Source organism: Arvicola amphibius, chromosome 17, assembly GCF_903992535.2.
Source record: "Arvicola amphibius chromosome 17, mArvAmp1.2, whole genome shotgun sequence".
NCBI classification, from domain to species: Eukaryota; Metazoa; Chordata; class Mammalia; order Rodentia; family Cricetidae; genus Arvicola; species Arvicola amphibius.
In genome coordinates this window covers 1,291,147-1,312,715 of record NC_052063.2, presented here as the reverse complement: position 1 = coordinate 1,312,715, position 21,569 = coordinate 1,291,147, and the positions used below count along the sequence as shown (strand labels likewise).

At 47.9% G+C, this 21,569-nt stretch overlaps 1 protein-coding gene across 2 annotated transcripts in view; it reads left to right on the top strand.

The window, feature by feature from the left end:
* Window positions 1-21,569, top strand: part of Btbd11 (BTB domain containing 11) — a 251,838-nt gene that overhangs the window by 1,556 nt on the left and 228,713 nt on the right. The gene's annotated exons all lie outside the window — the stretch shown is intronic.

Sequence of the window (21,569 nt, the reverse complement as noted above, 5' to 3'; positions counted from 1 at the left end):
GTGCCACATTCGAGTTTGGCTAAGATCTGGAGGAGGTGCGTTCGCTTCTCTGCCGTGCAGTTCTCTCCCTTGCCCCAGGCCTTCTGGGGTCGCTGTAGGTGCGCTGGGAAGGCATGGCTATCTGGCTGTGGCGAGGGTGGAAGGGTAGAGGTAGAGCTCAGTGGAACTAAAAATGCCGAGGGAGGTGTATATGTGTGGTGGTGGTGGACCGGCGACACTGCATAGCTCCAAGTTTTCCAGAGCAGTTTCTGAGCCCTGGAACCCAGAGCTGGGAGGAGGTGGGAAGACCCGAGACAAGGCCATGAATTCCAATTTCCCCACTCTGGCGGACGATTTACATCTATCACTTAGGTGGGTGAAGGAGCACCACCAAGGATCCGGGCTATCAGATCAGAGGGAGGGGTTATCAGCTAAAGATATCCTTTTCCTCGAGGTTCTGAAATCCCTCCCCGCATCGTGCCCCACTGGAGGGCGCTGGGTGGGTTTGAACCTTCGGTCCTGGCAGCAGAGGAGGTGGTACTGGGGCGTTTGTTTTCCGGAGCTCCTGCTGGCGGTCCCTGTCTGCGAAGCCTGAGCTAGACACTTCAAAGCTTCAGTTTTCCACAGGAAATGGTAGAAGAGTAACTGGAGACTCTAAAAGCGAAATAAAACTTTGCTACATATTCCAGGCGGTTTGGCTCGGGGTTGCGTGGTCGGGGCGAAAAAGCAGCCTTTCTGGGTAGATTTCATTCATGTTGCAGCCTGTCTGTTTCCTCCAAGCCGTAGGAAAGACGTATCTGGCCTGGCTTGACTTCTTGGGTGCCAACAGTGTGCGTGTGGGTGTGCCCGCGCATGTGTGTGCAAGTGCCTTGTGAGTGTGCAAAGGAAGGAGCCAGCAGGCTCCCAAGGCATAAAGCTCCAGCTTCAACCGTTTGTAAATTTACTCTGATGAACTCTCTAGATCTCCTCACCTGCATGTGATCATAGTGGGGGAGGGGAAGAAAAGAGCTAAGCGCGCACACATGTGTGTGCGTGCGTGTGCGTGTGTGCCTGTGCACGATGGGGGAGGGGCCCTGATCCTGGAGATTCTTCGACTTCTCTGCCAGAGCCCTTCCCCCTCTGTTGCCCTAAGCCATACTCCCCAGACTACCAGACACGTACAGACGTGCACAGACACAAGCACACTGGGCAAGCACACAGGACGTCCCTCTGAGAACGGTGACATCTGGTGACAAAGCGTGAGGTTTCCTGTGTGCTTTTTCAGAACCGGGGATCCACCTGCAAACCCCCGAGTTTTAAATTGTTCTTTGTTTGGAAGACGACCCTCACTCAGAAAGCACAGACTTGCTTAGTCTTTCTCCCCCTGTAGCGCCCCCCTTCCCCTTCCCCAGTCATCCCTTAACCAGAGTTAGCTCAGCACTTCAACTCCTTCCTTGCTTCCTCTTGGGCTTTTTTTTCTCTCTCAATTTTCTTTTCCGGTGGTGGCGGGGGTGGGAGGGTGGGGTGGGGGTGGGGGTGGATTCACATCCCCCTTCCCCACCCCGAGGAAGCCCTAGGCTGCAAACACTTGCATCCTGTTCCACCTCTGCCTGTCCTTCTCCTAAACTGGGACTTGGGGTGACTTTCTGGGCCCCAGCCCACTTTTCTGCACAATGCAGGATTTAATTAACAATATACCCTCAGCTTCCCTCACAGTTCTGCTAGTAGCCAATCTTTTTCCAAATAGATTTTACTTTTAGGATCTTTAACCTCTTCTAAAGACAGCATTTATGTTTATCCCTTTTTTGAGTAAGGCTAATTTAAGGAGAGAGAAAACCACAGGGTTGGTTTTGGGCAGGGTGAATGAGTGGCGGCTGGGCCTTGAAGTCATCACAGACTACCCCACACCACACATTTTAACTTCTGGGGCTCAGGGCTCTTCCTTCAGCCTTTTCTGGCCCAAGACATACTGGTATTTCATCCTGATCTCTTAATCTCTCCATGGGCTTGTTCAAAATGGCCAGGCATGCATACAGAAGAGCTAAGAAATGAGTGATTAATGTTTCAGGCATCCAAAACATACCCTGAACATCAAGCCTGTTTCTCCAGCTGTTTTGTGTGGCAGCCTGTCTGATATGCAAGTCTTACTGAGGACCACACACCTTCCATAACAGATTTTCCATCTTTTGACTCACTAACACCACTTATTTATTCATTTGTGGATTCATCTGTTCTTCAATATTTATTGAACAGTCTTTAAATGCCAGGGAATGAGCAGACACTGGGTAAAAGGCAAAAACAGCCAACCATTCCCAGGATCATTTCATACATATTGATCTTCTGCGTTCCTTTTGTCTAGTACTACTGTCAGGGATGTAGCTCAGTTGACAGACAGCTTGCCTAGCATGCATGGAGCTTCGGGTTCAATTCCTAGCACCAAATAAGCAACTTAGGCATGTCATACTAGCTGGCAGAAGTGGAGATAGAAAAATGAGACGTTCAAGACCATCCTCGGCTGCATAGCAAAGTTTGAGGCCAGTCTGGGATGCATGAGACCTTGCCTCAAACAAACAAATAAACAAAATGTACTACTGTCATCTTCCTTGTACAGTGCAAGAAACTGAGGCACAGATGGAGTTTTAGTGTATTGCTTGTTTGAATGTAGATGGCCTACTTCAGAGCCCATACTCTGAACCACTGTGCATATGTGACTTCATTGCAGGTGAGTTCCCTGCCTTCAGGCCAACCTACTTCATTATCCACACAGTTGAGCACTAACCCCAGACAATTTGCTGTTCTTTTTGTTCCCGCTTACACCCTTTCAGACCTGACATCTAAATTGGCAGTACTGAATATGTGTTTTTCACATCTTCCAAGTTGAAAGGAGAACCTAATACACAGACAGAACTTACTTGAGTTCTGTTGAATTGAGCAAGCTGTTGTACTATTGTACAACGATGTCCTCAAAGAAGCTAGCTGCCTTCGGGTTTCTTGAATTTCATTCTTAATTATTAAGTGTGTGCATCTGTGTGTGTGTGTGTGTGTGTGTGTGCAAACGTGTCATGCTGCCCATGCAGAGGTCATTGTGAGTGGAAAAAAAGAAATAGAAAGGAAGATATAACTGTTCTTAGGTATAGTGGAGATTTATGGTAGATATGAGGGAGAGCATAGTCAAAGGCAGGGACAAAAATATCTGGGATAGTCCAAAGTGGACAATCCCCTGAACTGACCCGTGTGAGGAGAGCGGGGAGGAAAGGGGGAGACTGTAAGCGCCTTTAGTAGAGATTCCCAGACGGCTATTTCCGGCCAGAGTCCCCAACATTTCTACCTTTTGCTTTACTTTAAAAGGTAAGGAGATAGGAAAGGGTGACTGGTGAGGTAGGAACGAGGGTCCTGGCTTTTTAGACTGCTTCCTGCTATCTGGGGAAAGGGCAGCCCAACCCCTGGAGTGAATGCCAGCCATACCCTGCAACAGGTAGGAACTGAGGGATGCTGGGAGAACCTGGCAGCCACGTCTGCTTGGATATGTAAATAGGCCCCCCCCAGTTAGCCATTTCTTTGGGGGTTGAGACCTAAAATCCCAGCCTTTTTGTTGATAATAAATGATAAGGAGCAACACAATCTTTTCTGTGACAACTTCTTGTTGATCATTTTGGGGAGACCCAAGAAAGCTGGAAGGCTAACCAAGGCCGGGATGAGAGAGAGATAGGAGTGAAGGCCCTTCGCTTGTAGTTCAGGCTTTGAGGGACCATCTGGAACTAGGTGCCTTGGAGCAGTTAGACTGGATGACGACCTGGGACCAGCCGCTTTGGAGCCATGTAGGATGCAGATTTCACAGGGATGGCAAGTTTGGAGCAGTTTTCAGTCTAAAACAGTGGAAATCAGAAGACCCTTCCACCCTCCTTCCACCATGTCGGTCCTGGGGATCAGACTGGGGTCCTCAGGCTTGGCGGCAAGCACCTCTACCCTCTGAGCCATCTTGCTAGCTCTCAAACCCTCTTTTGAAAGTTTTTCGGCTTCGTCCCACACGTACTGCCACTTTTGCAACAGCCTCTCCGTCGTATTTGGGTACTAAACTGCCAAGGCTGGGGAATCACAAAACTAGGAGGACTGGGTTCAGAAAATAAACGAAAACTACAGGGGGCGAGAGGCAGCATTAACTGGGCGGGGCTTGGGTCCAGCTCGGCTGGGCGGGGCTTGGGTCCAGCTCAGCTGGGCGGGGCTTGGGTCCAGTCAGCTGGGCAGGGCTTGGAGGGTGATCTTTGTGGTGCTGTAGAAACTCTTTAGACCTAGGTTTTCTTGTGTTAATTTTTAGTGTTTTGAAGAGCCTGAGACCCCAGGGACTGGTGGAGTTTTTGTGGGGTGTGAACATTTGATTTGATCCATTGCACTGGCACTGAAAACAAGGAGGAAGCAGAAGGCTTTTGTCATGCCTTTGTCATTGCATCTTAAATGCCGCCAGAGAAACCACTCAACCTCCTAGATCACCAATGATCTGCCCTCCTCCCTAAGAGTCTTCAACTCCTTCTCTACTCCTGCTCCTCCACGGCGTTCTTCTAGTGCCCCTTCGGAATGCCTGGCACGCTGCAGATACTTTCTCCTACTTGTTGAGTGAATGTATATAGTCAGCTCATTCAGTCTTTAGGATGGCAAACTTAGCCACCAGTCTTTGTAAGGGCGGTTGCTATGGGATCAGCCTCCAATGTCACCTCCCGGGTTTGGATTCCAAGGCTGTTGTTTTCCAATTGTTTGTTCTTGGAGTTCAGAGACAGCCCTCGGCTGTAAAATGAAGTTTGTACTTATGAGACGGTTTGTCCCAAGGATGTCGTCTGGTGCCTGGTAGGGGCTAAAATGACGGTGGTGGCAGCTGTGATGGTAATCTGGTATCCCCCTTCTCTATCACACTGAACCCACGCCCCCATATACTCGGTGTGAAGGGAAACAGCAAGGCACTGCAATTTAATTGGGTCTCCGATTTCTTTATATGGCCAGGACCATACAGTACAGTATACCTACTTCAGGAATTGGCTTATGAACATAACTCCATGACCTAAGAAAAAAGCTTGTTTTATTTCCTTGAAAAAAAAAAAGATGTCTTCAGGAAGCCTACTGAGTGATAGAAATGTCTGTTATGTTGATAGAGGTATCTATCTATACTTGTCCACATGCATCCCATCATGAAATTTAGCTTCACGCATTCCTCTGTATTGTAAGATACCCTGCAGGTGGGGAAAAGGCATGCCCTCCACAAAAGCCACAGGGATCCTTGCATGAAATTTTGATATACACTCAGAAAATTCTTCAGGGAAGGCTGGAAGAGGCTACAGTTTGGCCAAAGCAGGGAAGGTTTTCTGCTTAGAAACATCTAGTCCTCAGTCTTGGTTTCTCTGTCTTCTAGCTGGTAAATTATTGCGATAAATTTTGTGTGTGTGTGTGTGTGTGTGTGCGTGTGTCTATGTGATAAAGATCACGTAAAGAAAGAGAAACACATATTTGCAAAACCAAAAGAAATGCAAACCTACCATGGAGGACAATTACAGGATTAGCCCCGATGATATGGGCCGCAAAGGTGCCAGCTTCATAGGAGGCACTTCCAAATAACAACTTCCTTTTAGAAGCAGGTTATTCAGGGTGCTGTAACAATACTTTGGGGTTCTGCACAGTCTCTCTTCTCTCAGGGATCCCCAGTCACTTTGTAAACATTAATTAACGTGAGCCCTTACCTCAGCAGCACTGGTGAGGTGAGCTGGTTGGCTTGTAGGTCCTTTGCTTTTCTGTCACCCTGTGGATGCTGAGTCTGCACTAAATGCTCGCTCGGCAGTTTTCCTGGAATGGAGCTGGTTGAGCCATGTTGTGCCGTGGCTCTTCTGTGTTGCGCTGTGGCTCTTATGGACAAAATGTCTCATGAGGAACTTGGTGTCTTCAGGGAAGCAGCGAAACTCTCCGGAACCCCACCGTGCCGTGCCTTTGGATTCAGAGCAGATTTTTAATTAAATGGCTCTTTGTAAATTAAACCTAGGAATTTGGGTCAGTAGAGGATTGTTTGATTTTCTGTGCAGGCACGTCAGTTCCATGTTGGGGTGTTTGCAAGTGTGTCTTCTGAAACATCATAATGATGGTCTACTAAGACAATGAGGGATCAGTTGGAGATATGAGGTCACAGGTGGGGTGGTGATGACCTCTGAGTTGGAAGAAGGCTCTTGAGTCTAAGTCTGTTGCTAACTGCAACCTTGGACTGGTTAACAAGTTCATCTATAAAATGGGTCTGATTTCATTCACCTGTATCTGACTCTGGGGTCAGACATCCCTGTCAGCCCAAGGTTTCCTATCTGTAAAATGGGTATTTACTGTAGGAATAATAGCTACATTTCCAATGCTTATTATGAGCCAGGCACTGTTTTTAATGACTTCTATGTGTTATAATTGTTACAATCACATCAGTTGATATAAAAGATAATCTCCAAATCTCAGTGGAAGGTCATTCTTCTTCTCTTAAACTCTGATTGGGTGAAGTGTGGGCTGGAGGAACTCAAGAGTATCATTTATGTACCAAGGCCTGGCTGATAAGGAGTTTTGCTCTGTGTATCTTCAGTGTGTGGCACCTCCTTTCCATTCATCCAGCCGACAGACAGAGGAAACCTGTCAAAACAAGGGGCTTAAGAAAGCTATTTACAGGACAAGTCACTTTGTTCATGTATCAGTAGCCATATCTAGCTACATATGTCTTGTTACCACACAATACACACACACACACACATGTCTTCACGTCATTTTTTTTCTCTCTGACCATTGCTCTTGATTTGGTATTTAAGATCTTTGAATGAATTTCAGTCCCATTCACTACTTTTAATGGGATTATTCATGATTTAGGGACCTGTAGCCAAGGTGATATATTGCCTGCCTATCTGTAGTCACACAGCATATTACAACATGGTGGGATACTCACAGTGAAACTCCCTCTTAGCAAAGGGACTAATGAGAGACACATGGCAGGATCTGGTCCTTAGTAGTCATGAGAGCTTGTCAACTAAGCCCTGTGTGCATGATCATGGCTAACATTTTTAGATTAGGCCTAGATTCTACCCTCTGGGAAGAATTTGCAGTTCATTCTTCTCCCCACTCCCAGCTCTATCCAGCGTGAAGGGTTTTTTTTTTCCCCTTTATTCTTCTTGGCCACCCTCAAAGTGGGTCCTGCAAGGTATGGCCAGTTTAAAGGCTCTAAATCTTTTGTAATATAGCTTTTCCCTAGAACTTTTGGATATCAAGGATTATTTTCATTGCTTTAGCGATAAGACCTTTAAATCCCAAGCTTAGAGATTTCCGGCAGTGCAATTTAGAGACATTGTCATTGATGTCATTGTATTCGTCAGCTTTGAGTCACCATGCTGAACTGCATGAAGCAACTACATTTACAAAGAAAAAAGGTTTATTTAACTCAGTCAAGATCATGGTGCCTGATTCGCCTCTCTTCCATCAAAAATTCTACGGGAATTGCCATTGCAGCTGCCAATTATTAAAGTTCCTGCTGGAGTGGGGTCACCTTTTAAGTCAAGGGTAGAGAGGGAGGGAGGAAGGTAGAACTAAACTTGGGCTTTTAAACATCCTTCTTAGGTGAACTACCAAATAGTCACTCAACCACCTTCCAAAGGCACCTCCACAGTGACTCAAAGTTCGCCACCTAGGTCCCACTTCTCAGAAGCACCATCTTGGGGATCCAGGATTTAATCACAAGGAGCCCTTGGTGGATGCTCAGACCACTCCCAGTGACATCTAGAGTGTTAGCAGCCTCACTCAAGAGTTATTTCCTGGACCAGCTCTTATAGCCTGGTCATGTTTTGCCTCTTTACCTGCTATTTCCTTTTCCTTCTCAAATTTATGGCAAGCACGTTGAAGCTATTAAGCTTATGGGGAGGTTTACAGCACTAATCTTGTACTTATTTCACTTACAAGTCCTCTTAACCTTTTCTCTCATTGTTTGGGAGTCTAGAAATTGTTTTCTTTTCCACCTCTCCACGATTCCTTTCTGATTTGACTTGCAAACTGGCTTACTTGTGCTCCAGCTAATAACTGCTAAACTCAAGAGTTCATCATCACAGTCTATTGCCATAATCTCCCCTAACCTCTTTTTACAGAGCTACAGCTCATTGGGTATTAGTCCTGATGTCTAAATTACCGCAGATGACAGTTGAATCAAACATCTTACCACTGCATACATAACACGGGACTCCGGTGCTCTGCCTTCTAATCACGTCACATATATTAAGCACCTCCCTTCTGGTAACTATTTCCATGCTAGTTAGAGTAAGACCAATTGATGTAGCAGGTAAGTCCTGATATCTTAGTGGCAGAACACAACACAGTTGTTTCCTGGACTGAGAGTGTAGCTCAGTGGTAGCTCATTTGCCTAAACACGCACAGTACCATTGATCTGCGGCACTGCAAAAACCAACAACAAGTTTTGTTTTCTTTTTCACATAGACCCCAGCTGATAGGAGGAGTAAGAAAGACAGAGTTGTTGCATGAGAGGGTTTTGTGGGGCCACTCTGGGCATGAGTATGTCAGTCCCAATGACCACTACTCTGACACGTGGTCTTTTTGTTGTTGCTGTTTTTGTTTGTTTTTGTTGAAACAGGGTTTCTCTGTAGCTTTGGAGCCTGTCCTTGAACTAGCTCTTGTAGCCCAGGCTGGACTCAAATTTAAAGAGATCCGCCTGCCTCTGTCTCCTGAGTGCTGGGATTAAAGGTGTGCGTCACCACCGCCGGGGCTGACACGTGGTCTTAACAAGATGCAAAGAGGCTTGGAGTTACAGCTTCTTGATTAGCAGCTAATGGCCCCAACCCCAGCCTTACACTCTTTAGATATCTAGACACTTCAATTCCTGTAGGTAGGTGTTATTATCAATGCTCTTTTGCAGATTGGGAATTTGGGGAACAGAAAGTTTAATGACTTTGTCTAAGGTGGCACGGCTTGCATGTGACCAGGCTGCATTTGCACGCCAGTCTCTCTGCTCTTCCTTGAATATGTGAAGATCAATGTGTTATCATAAATATGAGATGTTTATTCTGCTCTCTCTTCCATGACACACATTTCACAGCTGACATCTTTATCCTTTTTTTAATTTTTTAATTTTTTTTGGTTTTTCGAGACAGGGTTTCTCTGCAGCTTTTTTAGAGCCTGTCCTGGACCTAGCTCTTGCAGACCAGGCTGGCCTCGAACTCACAGAGATCCGCCTGCCTCTGCCTCCCGAGTGCTGGGATTAAAGGCGTGCGCCACCACCGCCCGGCTTGACATCTTTATCTTTATGAGTGATGGTGTCTTCCTGTGCCGGAAGTGGTGTGGATTACAGTGAAGAAGCTCTCAGACATGGGAAAAATAGAAGGTTTCAGGGACTCGAATTCCAAGAAATTCTGGAAAATTGAACCTTTTCTCCTCTGACTTTCCTTGCCTTTTGTTTGCAGAGGGGGCTGTCACTTACTGGACCAGGGGCTAGTCTAGGCTTTCCACATCTTCCGTGTGACCCCATTTCATCTGCACACGGATCTTGTGAAATGAGTGTCCCTGATATCTATTTTCCTGAAGAGCAAATGAAGGCTCCACCAAGTTCAGCCACTGGTGTGTGTTGCCCCAATACTATAAGTAAGGGGTTTGGAATTTGGGCTCCAGAGTCTGGGCTTTGAGCTGTTAAAACCCAATGGAGAGATAAGAATCCCAGGGACTACTAAGAGGCCTCCAGAAAAAAGACCCTTGGCATAACCAACAGGGCATGGCTTCCTTTGGCACCAGTATCTACCCTGATGGCCAACATATGGGCACACAGGACAGTGTCCTTCTCCATGGCTGCTTAGAGTGTCACTGCCTAGCCTTTGATCAGATCACAGTGTAACCTCAGCCAAGGCCCAGGGGCAGAGGCTTGCTCACTATCCCTAAAGGATACTCTGTGCATACTCGGCATTAAGGGCCACATACCACTTCACATGAAGAACCAAAGGCACAGGTCTGCGGCACACGGAGTGAGCTCAATCCACTCTCCGGTGGTGGAAGCTGAACCTTGTCTTCCCCAAGAACCACAGAACTGGGTTAGGAGGACAAAGGTACAAATTCTGCCTTTAGTCCCTATAAACCAGGTGACATCGGGCAAGTCACTTAATCTTTTCCAGACTCAGTTCCCACACCTGTGGCGTGAGGATAATGGTAGTTCCCCATCATAGGCTGCTGTAGGGAGGACTGAACAAGTGGCTTCATGTAAAAGTAGAGTAGTGATGGGTGCCACAATAAATACTTAATGGGGTGGCTATTATTTTTAAATATGCGTGTAGTCCCAGACTCCTTGCTCCCAGAACCCTGTCTCACTGGGTGAAAAATTTTTAAATAGTATACAAGCAATCAGGCTCAACACTTCCTGACCAAGAAACTGGGTAAGTCATCTAGATTCTCCTTGACCGTCTTCTCTTGTTCGGTGAGATTATCAGCGAATCATAAACCCTGCCATGCACAAACTGATGACTTTATCCTCTTCCTTATGGCTGTTTCCACAAGTGCTGTCTTAGATATTAGGCAACCTGGTCCCTGCCTTCCTGGGGCTTGCAAGTTTGTGATAAATTTATTCACTGAACTAATAATACAGGTGTGAATTTGCATCTTGGCTCCTGATACAACACAGAGATTCCATTGAGTTGTGAGTCTCTGCTGAAGCTGATATATTTGGGAGCATGGAGGGCAGTGGCCTCTGTAAGGAAAGCAAAGCTTCAGTAAGGCTTAAGCAAGTCCAGTTTGGTGGAGGAGGGAAGAGTATCCTGTAGATGTAAATAGCGCACGCAAAAGGCCTGTGGCAGATGGGAGCCTTCAGGAATGAAGAGGAGCCTGTGTGGCTGGGATGGGGAAAGAGGGATTGGAGGGAGACAGGGAATGGTTAGACCAAGCATCTGCCAAAGTCTCTCTTGGGATCCCTGGAGAGCCTCCAAAAGTGCTCTCTCTCTCTGTCTCTCTGTCTCTCTCTGTCTGTCTCTGTCTGTCTCTCTGTCTCTGTCTCTGTCTCTCTCTTTGTCTCTCTCTCTCATGTGTATGTGTATCCCTCATCATATATGTGCATGTATGTGATGTACATGGTGTGTTCAGGAGCTCATGTGTACACCTATTTATGAAGCTCAGAAGTCAATGTCTAGTGTCTTCCTCCATCTCTCTCTGCCTTATGTTTTGAGGTAGAGTCTCTCACTGACCCCAGAGCTCACTGATCCAGTTAGGCTGGCTCCAGAGAACCTCCTGACTAAGCCTACTTCCCTGACCCCAGTGTTAGCATTACAGAGCACCATACTTGGATCTTTCTGTGGGTTCTGGGATCTGAACTTGTGTCTTTATGTAGCAGATACTTTACTCAGACCTTGGGGAAGCCCTTTAGGAGAGAGTCCGTGATTAAATACGTATTGTAAAAAGTTCATGTCGGTCACAGTGCAGAGGAGGGGTGAATGCGGGAAGACCAGTTAGGTACTGACATCCTCCTATTTGATACGAAAAGAATCCGAGGATGCAAGACCTTCTTTGGGCACTTTGGGCACTTGCCCAGAGCTAAGACCATCAACGGCAGAATAGAAACTCAAGTCCCAAGAACCTCAGACCCCGCCTTTCTCTTTCATCATCCCGAGGGAGCCTGTGGTTCACGTGGTAACACTTTACTAATGGGGAAACTGAGGCCCAGGGTGAGACATTGCCTTGGCCACGACTACCAAGCAGAGCTGGAGTCCAGATTCTTAGTCCAGCTCTCATGTATTGTCTCCTGGGAAGGAGACCACCGTCTATTGCCTTCTGGTCACTTCTGGGAAGCAGAGCCCCACTGTGGCATCTTGCCTTCCACCTTCTACCTCACAGTGGATGTGGGCACAGGAGCATGCAGAGGTCTCTCACGCATCTGCCCAGCCAGCTAGAGCCACGGCTGTGAAGATCAGGCATGCAGAAAGAGGAGCGGAACGAACGTCTCTCGGTGCATTTATGTCTGAGAGCCAGTCAGGATGGCTGCCAGACAAAGGAACTGAAATCTTTCAAGAGCTGTGACTACCCTAGAAGTCATGTGGATTAACTGAGTTCCTTTGGGTGGCGTGTCTTATTGTTTGCCCCTGATCCAGTACATGGTACCACCCAGGGAGCATAAGGATGTCTGTAAGTGTGAATCAGCCCTTCTCTTTCCCTTGATACTTCTAGGAAGCTCAACCGCTGCGAGGCAGACAGAGATAGCCAGCCACTCCTTCTTTTGGCCTTCGACTCTTCCTCTTGGGCCTTTGGTTAGCTGACCTGGAGAAGTCCTGTCCTGAACCAAGGCAGACTTGCCTCTTGTAGGTCAGGGTGGGTTTAGGATATTCTCCAATGTCGGCTCACGTGGAAACCGCACCTGTGGCAATAGTCACTGAGGCGAGGTCCACAGCGACATGTGAACTTGAGGTGGACAAGACCTTTGGATTATGAGGTAACATCGGAGCAGTGCCTCAGAAGAGAGAATTAGCAGGGCCGATGGTGGCTACAGCACTAAGGTTTCAGTGAGTGCTTGTCAGCATCCTTTCTTGGTCATGGTGGTGCCACAGGCCCTCGAGAAGTCTGCTAGGGAGGGTGTGGCCAGGATGCGGAGACTGGTGCCTCAGCCCAAAGAGCAAGAAGTTGAGGAGAGCAGGGAGTCTCTACCCATGGGCAGCTCTGGTCCTGCTCCTTCCCTGTCTTGCCCCACCCCTGCTGCTGTCTTCTGCAAACACCATTTTGGGTCTAGATACGGGTACTTCTCAGACATTCAGATGGAGGTGTTTGCATAGACAGATAGTCGTGGACAGTATTCAGGAGAGAGTAGGATTTCTGGGAGATACAAATGGAAATCTCAGGCACAGAAGTCTTTTAAAGGCATGGAATGGGCAAGGTCAGCGTGGGAGGGAGTGAAGAGGAAGGAGGGCAGGAGTCGAGCTCTTCCTAGAGCCAGGCAGGCAGAGAGGAGGAGGCAGCAAGAGCGGCTGATGAGAAGCCTGATTTGTCCGTAGGTCAGCAGAAGGTTGGGCTTTCTTGGAGAAGAAAGGGCACATGGTGGCAGGTGACATAGAGGTGTGGGAATGTGAGTCTTGGTGCTTACAAGAGCTTCTCTGCTTCAGGCCTGGGGAAGAGGCAGATGCTCACCAAAGCCACGCCCTCTGCCATGACCCAAAGGATGCTCCCCAGGATTCCCAAGAGGAAGGAGGGAATAAGACTTCTGTATATCACCCACGATGTTTTCTCTATGGGCTTTATCACCCCCAAGCTCCATAAAGGATTTTAGGGACCTCAGGTTGGAGGAAGGTAAACAAGCTGCCAGCCCTCACCCTGCACACTCCTTGACAGGGTGACTCCTCTCATTTTTATCAGCAAGGGGCATTTGTACAGTACTCAGTATTGTACCGTACAAAAAGCATTGGCCTGGCGTCTATCCAGGGCTTCCTGCTCTAACATCCCAGAGGCTCTGAATACCTAAACTGGGAACCCCAAAGCGTAATGCTGAGGGTCCCAGAAGCAACTAGGCCAGAGGGTTTGGGGAGGAAAGAGAAAGGTGGATTCTGAGCTCAGAACCCTTTGATAGAGCTCTAGATTGGGGGGAGGGGAGAAGGAAGACACCCACTGTTGAAACTAAACTGAGCTGGAAGCTTCAAACAACTGCATGCTTCAAAGCAGGAGGTGCTGTCTGGTTGTTAAGGATTCTGCTTTTCATCCATGAAGAGAAGGAATGCGCCCCCTTCTGTGCCACATCCTTACGCCCCAGGTGGCACTTCTGATTCCAGGGAGCAGAGGCAGAACTCATCAAAGTCATCTCTGAACCAAAAATATCCCTGTCCAGCCAGACGCTTCTCAGCCTTCCAAGCCAACAAGCTCGCTGTCATTGTCAAGGCCAGCGGCAGCATCCGTGGCTCCCAGGAGGCTGTCTTTTCAAACTGGCTTGCTCTGAAACTTGGGGATGTTTGCTTTTCATCCTAAGAAGTTTTGTGGCTGAACAGACAGGATCCGTCATGATTTCCCAGACCCTGATGTAAGCAAACAGGGACTCGAAGCCACCGAGACTCGTGGGGCTTAAGTTACTTAACCACAGAGCTGTCGGATCTGGTTGGTTTGACCACTGTCAGTCTGTGGTCGGATGATCTGGGCTCAATCTCGGCACTGTCCTTTGCCAGCTCCACCGCTTTGGGAAAGCCCTCTTGGTGCGGTCTCTTCCCTCAACAGTGTGGTCACTTCAGTGTCTAGGGGCGAAAATGAAACAACCCATTGCTTATAAACACTTAGTGAGTGCTTGGTTTACTCCTAAGTATCGCAGCACTTACCAGTTTAACTACTAACATTTCCTGGCCACCTTCCTCTCACTACCCAGCATTTGGCACACAGTAGGCACTTATCCATAATCATTTAGTGAGTGAATAGGGCTATAGCATGCATACTCAACAAAATAGGGATTTGTTTAACACACTGCCGTCCCCCCAACACTTAGAAGAGAACAAACTTAGTCTTGGGGGCTTGGTTAATGGCTAAACTAAGAGCCCTTCACTAACCATGGCCTAGATGGCTGTCTGGAGTCTGCCTCTCTGTTTCTGAATTCTCAGCCGTGGGAAAACCCTGCACTTCAGAGCTTGCTTCTCTTTGAAGAGCAGAAAGGAGCACTCATAGTTCCTTTGTACCTACTTTCCAAGTGGGAGATGACACCGTACCCCAGTTCAGAATCAGCCACCCTGTCAGGATGGACTCTTGGATCTGTGAGCTGAGGGGAAGCTCCATGCAGCCCATGCCTTTGTGAAGTCTGAACATCAGCCTGGGTTCATAAACTAGACCTTTGGGAACTGGGGGGGGATTCACAGACTTACCTGGCGTCACCGCTACCAGCTGGTGAGTGTGCTGGGTAAAGAAGGATGCTGGGCCTTAGATGCAAAAAGTCCATACTGCCCAACCAAGTGTAGCTATCAGTCCCCTAAAGCCCTGGGCAGTGTCCCCATGATGCACATGCCGTGGGGGGAAAAAAAGCAACAAAGTTTTGTTCTCTGTCCTTACCTGTGATCCTGTGCTCTTGTTCAGTAAGCCAGTCACATGCCAGCCTCTGCAGTGTTATACCAACACCGTCTCATTTAATTTCTCCTGCACCTCCTAGGAGGGCAGCGCTGGCTGCTTCACTGCACAGCCTAAGAAACTCAGACAGGCTGTTAGCCACTGGCTCAAAGGTATCCAGAGAGGACTGAGGAGCTGGGTACAACCCTGGCCACCCAGCCCACTGTGAACCACGCCCTGTGAACCACATTGGCAGCTCATTGCAAGGCTTACATGTGGCTTAGTCACTATGCTTTCTGGGGAGAAGGGACTTGAGACAGGGTCTCACTGTCTAGCTCTAGCTGACCTGGAACTTGCCATGTAGACTAAGGTGGCCTTGAACTCAGGGAGAGCCACTTGCTTTTGCTTCCCGAGCATTGGGATTGAAAGGCCTGCACCACCATTCCTGGCTTATAGTCGACACTCATAAATGCTCTGATGATGTGAGACAAAGCCCTGGAGCAGGAGTTCAATTCCATGAAGTGGAGGCAGGGGTGGCCATTAGGTGAACTGTCAATCAACTGAGTCAGACTGGGGATGTAGCATAATAAAGTTCCTCATGCTGTGGTGGCCCCCCCCCAACTGTAAAATTATTTTGTGGCTACTTCATAACTGTAATTTTGCTACTGTTATGAATTATAATGTAAGCTTCTGATATGCAGGATCGTATAAAGGGGTTTCAACTTCCTGAAGGGGTTGTGACCCACAGGTTGAGAACCACTCTTCTAATCCTTCACCTGGGGAATGGTTCAGTACCTACTGTGCGCCAGGCCAACACGCCCTGCTGCCGGTATTGCTGCTTGTTTTATGACTAAGAAGGCTGTAGCCGTTCTGCCCTCAGAGCAGTGTAAGGCTTACTGATGCCGATACTTTATCCCAGCTGGTTTAGAGACTGCCTGTGGACTCACTGAGGCCTGTTTCCTCTTCCCTCCTCCCCAGGGGACCAAGCACACCGGCCATCGGGGTGGAACCCAGGGCCTCGGGAAGACTGGAGGAGATGTGTAGATTCCTCTGACCATAACTTTGGATCCTTAGTCTTATCCTCCCAATTCTTTCCATGCACGTGACTTCAAAAGTCCTGCCACTTATTTCTATCTGTAGTCACGGCAACCACCTGGGGTTGATCCTCATATCCTAATGTACTCAAGAGCGAGCAGAGTGGGAGAAACCAAGTGTCAAGTGACCTGAGTGTCATTTATGCCCTGAATCTGTTTTTGGGGGGCTCAGGAGTAGCACCTTTGCACATCGCTGGGGCTCAGATGTTTTGAGGACCTAGATCGAGCATCCTGTGTAGGGGAGAGCCCCAGGGCCTCATCTGAAGGCTGTTCAGGACACACAGTTGACCCTAGCCTTTGACTGTCCCAGATGTTGGAGGTGTTCTGTCCCTACCCTGCACTGTAACCTCTGTGGCCCCAGTGGCATCTGCCCTAGCCTCATTTTTCCTTCTATGACCATGGGAGGCAGAAGGATTTCCCAGGAACCCTGAGAACAATTTGCTTTAGACCTTATATGGGACTACTTGTTGGCCAGGGAGCCCTTAATGCATGCTTCCTGAAAGAAGAGAGGGACTGGAGGGAAGTAACCTCAAGATCATACTGGAGCTTCTGTGGTTCCCTGCAGAGGACTGAGCTAGCTGCCTTTCCGTTGGTGCAGACAGTATGGGTCACCACCTCAGGCTCCCTGTGCCTCCCATTGACAGCTTTTCCTGAGAATCCAGGGCTCTTTCTGATCAGATTCCTCCTGAAGGAGCACACCTGTGCAGAGGCTCATGGAGTATAGTGTGTAACATACTTTCTGCCATCATGTTAAACTGGCCTACGCTACACTAGGTACCGAAAAACGGAACTGGATCAGTGCCAGTTGTCTAACTTTGGTTTCACTTTGCAAATGAAAACTGAAGAGACTGTCACATGCTAGACTTCTTAAGCATCCTGTTCATGAAGTCTGCTGTGGTTCTCAACCATGCACCATGTTTTCCTTAAGTAAAGAAGTTTGCTGTGGCAGTGGAGCAGGTGACTGACCGTGTATCCATCCTGGAAGCTATCCAGAACACCGTGTGTTTCCATTTGGATGAAACCATGGGCAGCTTAGTACGGCAGGAATACAGAAAACAGGCAGCCTGGGTGTGTTCTCACGAGTGTGCATTGTCCCTTTCCCTGTGTACAGATACATGCACATGCTTTGTGCATGCATGCATTTTCACGCATGTGTTGCATTTTGTGTGCAAATGTGTGTGCTTATGAATGTTGGCGTATATACTGTATGTAGTCATGTGTATATGCATTGTGCCTGTGTGTGTGCATGTACCTGTGTGGTGTATGCATACATGTGCTATGTTCCTCTGTGTGCATAAATATATGTACTCACAAATGTGTGGGTATGTGCCGTGTGTATGTGTACATGTATTGTACACATGTGTGCACATCTCTGTGAGTATACTGTAATCCTATTTACACATGAGTGTGCAAGCACATACACATAACTGACTGTATCAACTCAGCAGCATTGTCTGAGCAGCTATACATGATGGTTATCAACTTGACTACACCTGTGAGGGATTTTTTTTCTTAATTAAATCTGGATTAAAAGACACACTTTTAATCTAAATCTTTTGAGGTAAGAAATCTTTTGAGGTATCTTTAATCCAGATTTTTTGAGGTGGGAAGATTCACCTTTGGCCTGGGCCACACCTTCTGCTGGAGGCCTGTATAAAGGACACAGAAGAAGGAAGCTCTCTGTTTGCCTGTACTCTTATGGCAAGTCTGTTCCTTCACAGACCTTAGAGCCTTCTTCAGGATTTCAGCATATACTGAAGACTGGCTGAGACTTTCAGCCCTGTGGACTGAACAGCTCCGAATTCTTAAACTTCCCATTTGTAGATACCCACTGTTGGGCTGGCCATATCACACCCTGTGTGCCAATCTAATAAACACTCCTTTTCATACCTTTCTACCAGTTCTGCTCCTTCAGAGAACCCTGATTAACACATTGTAGTCTTTGAGTTCAGGTTGAGTTTTTTTGGCTAACATTTATATACAATCATGGAGGAAATCTTGAGGTCTTCATAGGCCCTCACCTCCAACAAACACACCCCACTGTATTCTCAGTGAAGACTGAAAGAAAAAACAGTGTGTGATATTTCACTTTGGGCCTTACAGCGTGAGCATATTCTTCCTAGACGGGGAGGTTCTGATTTTCCTGGCATGGTCATGAATCCTTAGACTTCATGCAAAATAAGCAAAATCTAAGCGGTCCTTATTTTCTTCCAAACGCAGCAGAGTGGATATGGATGTCTATCGACCTCACACCAGGAGTTTGGCCTGTTCACTGCAGTTATTGATTCTGGCTTTGCAGTTCACACCATCCAGAGATGATCACTGAAGTTACTGGCTCCTTCCCTGGGCCCAAGAATCAAGTTGCTTTGTGGAATGAAATTTTTTTTTTTTTTTGCTTCAATATCAAGAAGCCCAGCGGAGGCTGGTAGGAGATAGGGTCCTCCAAGAATTTCTTTCCCCACCTGAGGCATTGCCGACATTCTCACAACATGTCTGTATTTATACGTTGTCCTCTGTAGAGGTTCATAGAGCCTAGTGTGAAATTGGGACCCAACAGGACCAGGAGCCCCCTCCCCTCCTGTGAGGGTGCAGTGACGTCTGTGGATCTGAACTGGAAGATGTTTGGGCTCAGGCACCTGGAGGCAGGGAGGGGGCAAGGTGGCTCCTCTGGACCACAGCAGCCTTCTTGCTGGAGCCTTCCTTTAGCCATCTTCTTCCTCCTTGTTCATCACCACTGATGTCCTGGGTCATCCCTTCATGACTACAGGGTTAAGTGCAAACTCTTCCCCCTGGCACCCCCAGATCCTGACTTGGAGGATCTTGTCAACCACAGATAGCCCCACTGGTACTTGCATCCTTAATTCCAAACTTCTGTTCGAGGTGCCTACCTGGAGCTATTCTGTCCCTACCCTCTTAGCTTACTCTCCAACGCAAGCCTGCGTCTCTTTCCCATCTCTGAGTTTCCACCGCTCTTGTTTATTGTCCTCAAGGCTCCTTGGGAGTGCATTAAACACACTTCACAGTGTTGGAAAACCTTTGATACTTGCAGCCATGTATGCCTGACTCTTTCTGAAGCCACAGGGCCCTTGAAAGCTGGGTTAGGAGTTTCTAGTTACTTTCTGTGTCTTTTCTGCTCTCCATTCACTGAGGGTGCCTCCCGATCAATATTCCGCCGGTTGGAGTACGGGCTCATTTTCAATTAAAGTGCTCTCCAGAGGTGACTGTGTCACACTTGGCCAATAATGATACTTGACTTAAATGCACCAGACAGCCTAATGCCAGATTATATTTGGCAGACATCAAACCAAAGCAAGGTGCTTAAACAAGGTAGGGAGTTGATTTTCTGTCTTAGCCTACAATGGTCTAAGGCAAATAGATAGTCCATGGCGAGGAGATGAGTTTTATAACATCCTAGGTTCCTTCTGTGTTTCTTCCATGTCATTCTTAACACATGGTTTCCAGTTTCAAGGTAGCTTCACAGTCCTAACATGACTGCCACTGCTCTGATAATCGCATACACATCTTATGCAAGATGAAGACTAGTGACCGGCAAGGAAGCACGTCTGCAGGCGGAGTCCACTCTTTGAATACGACTCGTCGCCTCTAAAACTCACTTTGCAATCTGACTGCAGATGGGATACTCCTGCAGCTGGGGCTGGGGTCAGCTGTTCCACGATTTCCCTAAATAGAGGAGGTGCCGAACTCCCCCTAAAGAAAAGCTGAGAATCCTAGGGTTACAACGAGAGCAGCAAGAACAACAGTCATCTAGTGATGTTGTAGCCTCCCACGTTTGAGCTGCTGTTGGGCAGGCGCCAGGGTAGGCTTCAGGACAGGAGTGGAAGGGAGAATGCATGAGCTGTAAGCTGAGGGGACATCGAGTAAAAGAAAGCGAAGGCTGAACCAGAGAGGAGTTGGCCACCCAGTCCTGGGCTCTGTGATCTCAAGAAGCTCCGTCCATGCCAGACTGACTATATTCCCAGTGTTTCACAAGAATGTCCCATTTGATCCCCAGAGTAATCCCACATGCTACAAGCTGTCACCAGACCTATTTACTGAGGTTAAGTGACAAGAACTGAGATCCCCTCATCATTAAGCAGTAGAATCGGGGTTTGCCTGGGACTGCTGAGACTGTAGCCCAGGCCAACACCCTTTGAGCTCCTGACACCCTGGGATAGCCGGGACAGGCAGGGGTTCCATTATGGGATGGACAGGGTGCTCCTGAGACATGTTTCCATCAGAATTCATGGAAGACGGATGCAAAGGCTGAACTTAGCGGACTTTGTGGCAGAAACCCACTAAAGGGAGCACAGTGGACCATGGGGAGAGACACCCCAGGTCAGGACACAGCCTTCTGGAGTGGTACAAAGAAGGTGTTTGGCAGTCAGCTGTCTCAGAAACCAGAGACGACTGGTCTTTTGCATTGGAATGCTCTAAATTCTTTTTAGCTAATAAGAAGAGCAGCTCTTAACTGGAGGCAGAGCCCTCAGCTGCTGGTGGCTGCCAGAGCACTCGCTGTAAGCCCCCCACCATCCTGCCCTTTCAGGATGCAGGAAGTGTGTCAGGGCTCTCAGGAACCAGGCACAAAAATGGAGTGTGTATGTGATGCTTTGCTGTGGCTGTAACGGCCAGCAGATCTCTTTAAAACTTACTGGGGGTAATTGGGGTTTCGTCTAATCTCTCTAGAATGCTATCGTTTAAAGCAGCATTCCGTGCTCTGCAAATCTCTACAGGAACTCTCCAACACATTCATTTTCACTGGGGCCAGGGAGTCGCTTCAGCTGATAGCTGGGATGTTTGGGGCTTTCCTTACTGAAGCAGTCTTCATACCTTGGGGAGTTCTGCGTGGCTGGAATTTATGGCGTCACATATGATCCTTGCCCTGTTTTAGAGTTGGAGATACAGTACTGAATAAGAGGGACTCTGTCATTGAAGACATTTCAGTTAAAAATTGCTACACAATAAACAACCCCAAGAGGACTGGAGAGAGAGAGCTCAGCTCCTAAAGCGCTTGCTTGTATAGCAAGCAAGCACGAGGACTGGAGTTCTACCCCCAGAACCCACATAAAAATGATGGGCATGGTGGCACACAGTTGTGATTCCAATACTACCAAGGCAGAGACGGGGGACCCTGAGGCTTGCTGGCCAGCCAGGCCAGGCTGCTTGATAAACTCCAGACCAGTGAGAGACTCTGTCTCAAAGAAACAAGGTAGATAGTTCCTAAAGAATGGCGCCCAAGGTTAACTCACATATGCGCGCGTGCGCACACACACACACACACACACACACACACACACACACACACCATAGTAATAAACTCTTTTACTTTGATCTCAGATTTTGTGTGTCAGGGGCTAGAGAAAGGCAGTTCATCCCGGGTGTGGTGGGGCCAACGTGGTGGGTGGGGATGATAAGTATGTTCCCATGATGGCATCTGTGCTCATGTATTTGGCATCTCCATGCCTCTGGACTCTTCTCTGCATTATATCATGTCTT